Source organism: Lactuca serriola, chromosome 1, assembly GCF_051521515.1.
Source record: "Lactuca serriola cultivar US96UC23 chromosome 1, Lser_US96UC23_V15, whole genome shotgun sequence".
Lineage (NCBI taxonomy): Eukaryota > Viridiplantae > Streptophyta > Magnoliopsida > Asterales > Asteraceae > Lactuca > Lactuca serriola.
Window position 1 is genome coordinate 123,248,366 of NC_136408.1, and position 10,174 is coordinate 123,258,539.

Consider the following 10,174-nt stretch of genomic DNA (forward strand, 5'->3'; position numbering starts at 1 on the left):
TCTCTGGCTTTTAGTCAGCACCTCGGTATTGATCGAGAAGCGATGAGTCGACCTCTGGGGATTTCCATAGCTGATGAGAAAGTGATATATGCCGCAGACGTGATTCGAGGATGTGTGCTCGAGATTTTTGGTGTCAAATTCCCTATAGACTTGGTTCCTATAGCGATGGGGGATGTCTGCGTTATTATGGGCATGGACTGGTTGAGTAAGTTTGGGGCATTCATTGATTGCGAGAGACAGTTGGTGACGATTCGAGACCCTAGTGGGGGAGTGCTTAAGGTGTATAGTGAGGGGACCCGGTGTGGGTCGGCATTTTGTTTGGCTGCCAGGGTGAGGCAGAGTTTGCAGCAGGGCTGCAATGGATTCATAGCCTACTTGACGGATACTCGAGTGGCCACGGGAAGGCCCAAATCGGTGGATGACGTTCCTATTGTATGCGAGTTTTTGGATGTGTTCCCCGAAGAGTTACTAGGTGTGCCTCCGAAAAGGCAAGTGGAGTTCCGTATCGATCTGGTTCCGGGAGCGACGCCTATCGCGAAGGCGCCTTATCGTCTCGCTCCACCGGAAATGCAGGAGTTATCCTCGCAGCTTCAGGAGCTGTTGGGGAAGGGGTTTATTCGACCGAGTAGTTTACCTTGGGGAGCGCCGATTTTGTTCGTCAAGAAAAAGGATGGTTCACACCGGATGTGTATCGATTACCGGGAGTTGAACAAGTTGACGGTTAAGAACCGGTATCCGTTACCTAGGATCGTCGATCTGTTCGATCAGTTGCAAGGGGCATCTTGGTTCTCCAAGATAGACTTGAGGTTGGGTTATCATCAGATGAGGGTTCGGGATGAAGATATTCAGAAGACTGCTTTCAGAACTCGTTATGGTCATTATGAGTTTGTGGTGATGCCTTTTCGGCTCACCAATGCCCCAGCTGCGTTCATGGATCTCATAAACAAGGTGTGCAGGCCGATGCTGGATCGGTCGGTGATCGTATTCATTGATGATATTCTGGTATATTCGAGGTCTAGGGAGTAGCACGAGGAGCATTTGAGGGAGAATCTTGGAGTTCTGAGGTCGGAGAGGTTGTATGCCAAATTCTCCAAGTGTGATTTCTGGTTACGAGAGGTCCAGTTCTTAGGGCACCTCGTTAACCAGAAAGGGATTTTGGTCGATCCGGCCAAGATAGAGGCGGTGATGAGACGGGAAGTGCCGAGATCGCCCACAGAGATCAGGAGCTTTCTGGGCTTGGCTAGATATTATCGCAGGTTTATCAAGGATTTCTCCAAGATCGCTGTGCCACTTACTAGGATGACCCGAAAGGGTGTTGCATTTTCGTGGGGACCGGAGCAGCAGTCCTCATTCGAGACCCTTCGTCAGAAATTGTGCGAGGCCCCGGTGCTTGCACTCCCGGAAGGGATGGAGGATTTTGTGGTGTACTGTGATGCATCTATATCTAGTTTAGGGGCGGTGCTTATGCAGAGGGGGCATGTGATAGCGTATGCTTCGAGGCAGTCGAAGCCTCATGAGTTGAGATATCCCACCCACGACCTGGAATTGGGGGCTGTGGTGTTTTCCCTCAAGATCTGGCGGCATTATCTTTATGGGGTTCGGTGTACCATCTACACGGACCACAAGAGTCTGAAGTACTTGATGGATCAGCCAAACCTGAATATGCAAAAGAGGAGATGGTTGGATGTGGTGAAGGATTACGATTGTGAGATCTTGTACCACCCGGATAAGGCTAATGTGGTAGCCGACGCGTTGAGCCATAGGGCGGAAAGCGCACCGATCCGAGATATTTGTATGAGGTTGACGGTGATGACCCCGATTTTAGATACCATTCGAGGAGCTCAGGTTGAGGCTGTGAAACCAGAAAACCAGAAGAGGGAACGATTTGTGGGTCAGGTATCAGGATTCGTTACGGATGGTCGAGGGCTTATGACTTTTCAGGGTCGGATTTGGGTACCGTTTGTGGGCGGTACGCGTACTATTTTGATGGAGGAAGCGCATCGATCGAAATTCTCGATTCATCCCGGGGCTACGAAAATGTATTTGGACCTAAGGAAGGAGTATTGGTGGCCCTGTATGAAATGGGATGTTGCATGGTTTGTTGAGAGATGCCTGACTTGTCGGCAGGTTAAGGCCGAGCACCAGCGTCCGCACGGTAAATTGCAACCGCTAGAGATTCCCAAATGGAAGTGGGAGCAGATTACCCTGGATTTTATCACCAAATTGCCGCAGACTGCGAGGGGAGTCGACGCGATTTGGGTGATCGTGGATAGATTGACGAAGAGCGCTCATTTTCTAGCCATCAGCGAGAGCTCTTCTGCGGAGAAGTTGGCGGAATTATACGTGAGGGAGGTGGTATCGTGGCATGGGGTTCCGATGTCGATTGTTTCAGATCGTGATGTGCATTTTACTTCCAGGTTTTGGAGGAAGTTTCATTAGAAGTTGGGCACGAGACTGCATTTCAGTACCGCATACCACCCGCAGACAGATGGGCAGAGCGAGCGGACGATTCAGACGCTTGAGGATATGCTCCATGCATGTGTTTTGGATTTTGGAGGGAGCTGGGACACCTATCTGCCTTTAGCAGAGTTTTCGTACAACAACAGCCATCATTCGAGCATTGGTATGCCACCCTTTGAGCTGTTGTATGGTCGGACGTGTCGCACCCCCATCTGTTAGGGAGAAGTGGGGCAAAGGGTGATGGGTAGCATGGAGATTGTACTCCAGATGACCGAGTAGATTCAGCAGGTCAGGCAGAGGTTGTTGACTGCGCAGAGTCGCCAGAAGAGTTGTGCGGACAGGCAGCGGTCCGAGCTCGAGTTTCAGGTTGGCGACCTTGTGCTCCTAAAGGTCTCCCCTTGGAAAGGGGTGATACGATTCAGGAAAAGGGGCAATTTGGGACCCCGGTATATTGGACCTTCAGGGTAATTGCTAGGGTGGGCCGGGTAGCCTACCGGTTGGAGCTACCTGCTGAGTTGGGGCAGATTCATAATACCTTTCATGTCTCGCAGTTGAGAAAATGTATTGCCGACGAGTCGGCAATGGTGCCATTGGGTGATATTCAGGTGGATGCAGGCCTGAACTATGTGGAGAGACCAGTAGCGATTAGGGATCGGAAAGTTAAGGTTTTGAGGAACAAGGAAATACCCCTTGTACAAGTACAGTGGCAACATCGGAAGGGTCCGAGCTGACATGGGAGATCGAGTCTGAGATGCGGGATCAGTATCCAGAGTTGTTTTCAGTATGAGACTTCGGGGGCGAAGTCTGATTCTAGTGGGGGAGAATTGTAACAGCCTGAAATCCAAGTATTCTTCTTTTGGCCTTACATCTTGGTTAAGTTGATGATTAGGGTTTTCATGGTAGGCGAGTACGCTGGGCGTACAAGGTGTACGCTGTGCGTACTCGCGCGCCTCATTTGGATGCGTTTCCCCTCAGGTACGCGGGGCGTACCCAAGGTTACGCCCGGCATAACTTATTTAGACCCAAACCCTAAATTCCTTTGATGGGGCTATAAAAGGAACATGTGGCTGGTCTTCTCAGCCACCATCCCTCAGAGTGAAACCCTAAAAAGAGTGTACCCTTGTTCTTAGGCCTTTGTGTGTGTATTCTAAGCTTGGTGGTGTTATTTCAAGGTTGCAAAGGAGAAGAAGAGCTTGTTGGAGAGGCTAGAAGTGGTGCTCAAGTGTAGATCTGAACCTTGCAAGGGCTAAAGCTTCATTTCTAGGTATAAAGTTCGGATCTTGTCACTTGGTTCATGTTGTATGCTTAGAAGGTCATTTTCTAGGGTTTAAGTCCCAAAGGTGGAGACTTTTGTGCAAATGGCCTCCATAAGCTTAGATACTTCATATTTCTGATCTATTGGGGTTGTAGACTCATAAAAATGGCATCTTGGACGTGGGGTTTGCACCATGCATGAGATCTAGGTCCTTGAGTTTGAATAAATGATTGTTATGTGATGTTGGAGCCTTTACAGCCGTGCCAAGGCTTAAAGGTCTCGACTTTATGGGTTTAGACACACTAGAAGAGTCGGATCTAGAAGTGGAAGTAATGGCTTAACCGATTAAGACCAGAAATAGAGAGTGGCTGATTCTGGGGGTTACGCTGGGCGTAACTTCCAGTACGCGCAGCGTACTGGGTGGAGACCCCGATCAGGGAGGGGTTGGCGACGTACGCCCCGCGTACATCTAGAGTACGCCCCGTGTACTCTCAGGGTTTGACTTTTGTTGGCTTTTAGGGTTTTGGTCAACTTGAGGACTTTAGGTCAAGGAAGGGTAAAATGGTCTTTTACCCTCTGAGAAATGATGATAAGGAGTAAAGTTCTAAGTGGCGGAAGTCCTTGTGTAATAAATGATATTTTTATGTTTAGGCGAAGTTGAGCCGTCGTTCGGGGTCGGTGTTATCGAGGACACGAGATCTTAGACTTTCCACGAGGTGAGTCTTCTCACTATACTATACCCGGAAGGGTTTGACTGTGTGACCGGAAGGTCGGATATGGTATGAGATATATGTGTTGTGTGTGATAAGTTAATCGTTATATGTGCCATGTATGATATGCTTGATATGGGCCGGAAGGCATTATGTTATGGGCCGGAAGGCGAATATGTTATGGGCCGGAAGGCGTTGTAATGTGGACCGTAAGGTTGGCGTGGGTAGGACCGGATGGTTTACCTAGTCGGGACGGAAGTCCCCTGAGACACATGGACCGGAAGGTCAGGGCCTGGAAAGGCGTATGTGCGTAGGTTGTATTTTGGGGAACTCACTAAGCAATTATGCTTACAGTTGTTGTGATATGTGTTTCAGGTACCAGCAAGGACCGTGGGAAGGCGCCGGCATGATCTGTACACACTGATGGAGGATTTATGATCTTGGGATTTATATGATTTGTATTATGACATGTTACATTAAATCTTTATGACTTATTTTGGATGGAGATATATTTTTAAGAAATGAAAATTTTGTTTTAAAAAAAAATTCCATTGTTACATTACTGTTTTTGGTTAAAAAAAACATTGTAGCTATTTTCTAAAATTTTAAATACGTTATTGTTTTTATCTGAAAAAGATATTGCATTTTTATTTTAAATTTAAATAATTTGAGTGCATAGCATTTTGTGATTTCTTGTTTATGTTTATAATTTTTAATCATCAAATTCTCATATATTAACATAAGATTATAAAAATTTAATCATCAAATAAAATAAAAATAAAAAACACCAATATTATTTCTTCGATACGAATAATAAAAAAAATAACAAATTAAATTGAAAATCAATCTATCAAACTCGATAGTTATAAACAAACAATTTAATCCATTTTATCTCAAGTTTTTAGTTTAGTATAATAAATTAATTAAAATAAATTAACTAATATCATATCATATCATATCATCATATCATATCATATACTATATTATAAAGAAAAGCATTTTTCCTTTCACCACATTCATTTGAAACTCTCATGTATTTTTGCTTTCACCACATTCATTTGAAACTCCTATGACTTTTCAATTTCTTTCTACTAATAATTATAAGTTGGTTAATAAGATTAAATAAATATCAAACCTAAAGTGTAATCATATATAAATTAAATTTGAATATTAAAATAAAATATTTACTTCTACTTATATATATATATATATATATATATATATATATATATATATATATATATATATATATATATATATTAACTATGAACATATTATACTTAATTTGTTAGTTTTAATATAGTATTAGATGTAAATCATTATCATTTTAAAGATATAATTTTGGAACAATTTGTATAAAGTACTTAAATAATAAATTTAAATATAACATTACAAGGTTAACTTAAATATAAATTTTAGTTTAACTTAAACAACCCAAACAATATTTTGTAAATATTTAAAAGTGGTAAATTGTAGTATCTTTCTAATAATTATAAATAAATATCAAACCTAAAGTGTAATCATAAATAAACTAAATTTCAATTTTAAAATGATATCCTTACTCTTACTTATAAAGTTATGTCTTTAACTTTTAATATATATTATACTTAATTTATTAGATTTAAAATGTTGTTGTATGTAACCATTATCAGTTTAAATCTACAACTTTTAAACAGTTCGGACAAAATACTTAAATTATTAATTTAAATATAACATTACTGTATCAACTTAAATATAAATTTCAGTTCCATTAAAAAAACCTAAGAATATTTTGTAAATAGTTAAAAGTGATAAATTGTAGTGATAAATACAAAAACTAAATTATAATCTCAATTTAACTAAAATATTTTTTAATGATATTTTTATAATCGTTAAAAGTTTTCAAATAAGTACTTTAAAATAACTTACAATAAGAATAATTAAAAATAACTCTATATAAATGATTATATTGTTAGCTTTAAAATAATAATAATAATAATGTTCGTTGTTTTAAAAAATTATAACGATAGAAATTATAACATTAAGCAAATAAATTTTAAAAAATTAATTAACAATCACAAACAACTATAAATAACATTAAACCATATATTATATTTAATTTTATTCATGTGTTACTCGCGGGTTGAAGTCCTTTAAACAATTGATTAAACTACAATGTTAAAATCTCATATTATATTTCTATTTATAAAGTTATGATTTTAACTTTTTAACATATTATAGTTAACTTATTAGTTTAAATATATTGTCGTATGAGATGAATTATCATTTTAAAGTCACAACTTATAATAATATATGACAAAGAGTTTTAATCTATGTTTATCTTACTGTTTGTGTATACTAACTTTTCTAATACTAACTTTTCTAACCAGGTAGGCAGGTAGCCTTTAACTCATTTCACACACAAAGACATTTCACACATAAAGACATTGGTAATATACCAAAAAAAAAAAAAGAAAAAAAGAAAAAAAAAACATTTTCATTCTTAGAATTTTAAAACTTGCTCAATCTTTTTATTCTTACACTTATTAATGGATTTATTTTTTACTTTTTATACAAATAAATAATATTTATTTGGAATATAATGCATTGAAATTATTTAATTAGTATAAGATAGAAAAAAAAAACTTATTTAAACGTTTTGAAAAGAGCATGATTTAAAAAAAACGCATAAAATATAAAAATAAATAAATAAATAAATAAATAAATAAATAATAATAATAATAATAATAATAATAATAATAATAATAAACAATGTTTTTTATAGGTATGTTAACATATTCTCCTAATCTACTTCTTTTAATAAAGACAAAACTGCAAATTTGATCCTTGTGGTTAGCAAAAAAATATGGATAGAGTCCAAAATCTTTTGGACTTGAACCATTGGTCCAAAATCATGAACTTTTTGTGGTTTTGGTCTCTGGAAAAGTTGAAATGACTGTTTTGCCCTTTTAATTTCTTTTTCACATTATTTTAATATTTATTGAATATTTATAAAATAAAAAAATAAAAAGTGTCTATCCCTTTCTTTCTCTCTCTCTCATCGTCTTCTTCGTTCCCTCTTCCTCCCTCGTCCCTGTAACTAAAACCCAACACATACTTCACACACTTGCTTTCACCAGACCCTCTTGTTTCCACCTCCCTCTATCTCCCACCCATTTCAAAATCGTACCACCCACTTCTCTCGATTTTCCCTTATTGCTTCCATTATTCTCTCACCTCTAGAATTCAAAATCGTACCACTACGCCTTCAAAGATTCGTTTTGAACTTTCTTTTCCCTAACTTTTTATTCTCAATGCAAAAGTGAATAAGAAACAATTCACATTTAGGTTCTATCAATGGTATCAAATTGAAGTCAAAACATATATATATGAAAGGAGGAAAAAAGGGGTTTGACCTAATTACATACCAAGAGAGAAGTTCCAGTGGAAAATTAGAACCAACTTCTTCCATTTGTTCTTCCTCAAGACACAAAACAATTCCAACAGCCATTGACGAGTTGGGGAGCTACGGAGAATCCAAGTTGCTTTCACTGATGAGTACAACAAACTGAAATACCCAATCATCTTCTTCCTCAACCACCTGCAACTTCAGTTTTGATTTGGGTTCTTCCTTAACCACCGAAAATGGCCTAAATCATCGTCTCCACCAAGCACCGAACACCACCACTATTGCAGCAACAATCACCATTGCAACTGATTTTTGTTGATTTACGTTTTTTGATTTGAGTGTTTGATTCTTCCATGGATGTAAATTGCCATCACCGTGTTGATTTACTTATATAATGTTTTGGGTGTTTCTTTTTCATCTGGGTCTGATTTTCTGGTGAAATTTAAGGAAGAAGAAGACAGGTCTGATTTGCAGGTAACAAGATGGGAGAAAAAGTCAAAGAGATATCATATAGATCAAAACTTGATTGGATTCAACCTTTGAAAATGAAGCTTGAGTTTAATTTTGATAGCATCCTCTAAGATATGTGTGTATGGCGTTTTTAGTCTGTAGGTTAATGTGAGGAAGAAGAAGATGAAAGAGAAAGTCAATGAGAGAGAAAGAGAGTCAGAAAGAGAAAGTCAGAGAGAGAGAGAGATAGTGAGAGAGTTAATAGGAGGATACGATGGAGGGGTAGGGGTGGGGGTTTGATAATTCTTTTTTTACTTTTGAATTATAATAATAGTAAAAAAAAACATTAAAAATGTAAAAATAAAATGAAAAGGGCAAAGTAGTCATTTTAACTTTATCAGGAACCAAAACCACATAATGTTTTCGATTTTGGACCATCCATGCAAATCAAAAAGAGTTTGGACCTTATCCACACTTTTTTGCTAACCTCACAGACCAAATTTGCAGTTTAGTCTTTAATAAATAAAACCTAAAAATAACACGTGTCAGCTTTTTAGAATGTCTCTTTGACACGTGATATTTTTCTATGATTTTTATTGTTTTTTTTTTTTTGGTAACAAATCAAATTCATTCAAAATTTGAAAATACAAAATCATATCCTAATAATATTATTATGTTTATTTTGCTTAACAAATTAATTCATAATTATTTACCATTCAAGATCTTGATTTTTTTTTACATTTATTATTTTTTTATTTATATAAAAATTTTAAATATATCAACCGTGGTTTTCATGAGTTATAACCTAATTAATCAAGCCTACATCCTAGCTATATTGATGTTAATGTTTTCATGACAACTCTGTTTTGCATTAAGCACTACCTATTTGTTATTGGTAAAGCAAACAACAGACTTTATACATTTTTAATTTGTCTTTTAACCCCTATGAAATGAGGCATGGAAGGGAGCCATTACGAAGAAGTTCCGGGAGTTACGAAGGAAGCTTCGAGCTCATATTGGTCATGGGTTGAGAACGGGAATGGAACTCTATGAGATCGAATCTCCCGTTGTTCCTCAGTAGCTCAGTGGTAGAGCGGTCGGCTGTTAACCGATTGGTCGTAGGTTCGAATCCTACTTGAGGAGATTTGAAAATCACCGTCAACACCTCGGTGTAGGCCTGGGATACTCCTTTGTTCCATAGACCTGAGGCTATTTACAACTATCCAATTAATAATAAGTTTGATTAATTTGTCATTAAGACTCAACACGGTTTGGTTCTTATTTTAACTAAAATAAAAAACAAATTGAAAAGATATGTTTTTTTTTTTTTCTTAAAACCAGTTTTCGGTTTCATTAATGTATCCATTTTGGATTTTTAGTTCTAAATACCGTTTTATGGACCTTGGTTTGAAATATATTTACAATGGTGTGCTGTTATAGTTTGATTTTATTGTTCCTTTTTATACAAAATTCTTTTACCTTCAACAACATAACCGAGAACCACCCACAAATCAAATCATACGTATAATATTAGAAAGCATAATAAGTTGTACATATATGACAGGTGTTGTACATAGTTAATAAATAAAAAGTATATGAACCAATTAGAATTCTAAAACGCAGGGGGAGACTGTATTTTTCATTGTAAACTGCAGATTGTATCTAGTCTTTGTTCCGACCCATATACCCTTTGTCATATTCATCAACTTTAAATACATAGAACACGTAAAGAAATCTAAACCCCTAATATTATAGTTTGTGGTATAAAATATTTATATAGATTATAGAACATTTGGTATGCAGTTTATAGAAAAAAAAATGTTTAATTTAAAAACATATTTATTCATAATTTTATTTGAACTTTGTTTTAGTTAAAGCGGATTATTTAGTAAATAAGAGAAATAACTTTGA

General features: G+C 37.1%; 1 non-coding gene across 1 annotated transcript; it reads left to right on the forward strand.

The window, feature by feature from the left end:
• Positions 1-9,334: 9,334 nt before the first annotated feature.
• TRNAN-GUU (transfer RNA asparagine (anticodon GUU)) lies at positions 9,335-9,406 on the forward strand. Its single transcript has one exon. It is a non-coding gene; the product is annotated as a tRNA-Asn (tRNA).
• Positions 9,407-10,174: the final 768 nt, after the last annotated feature.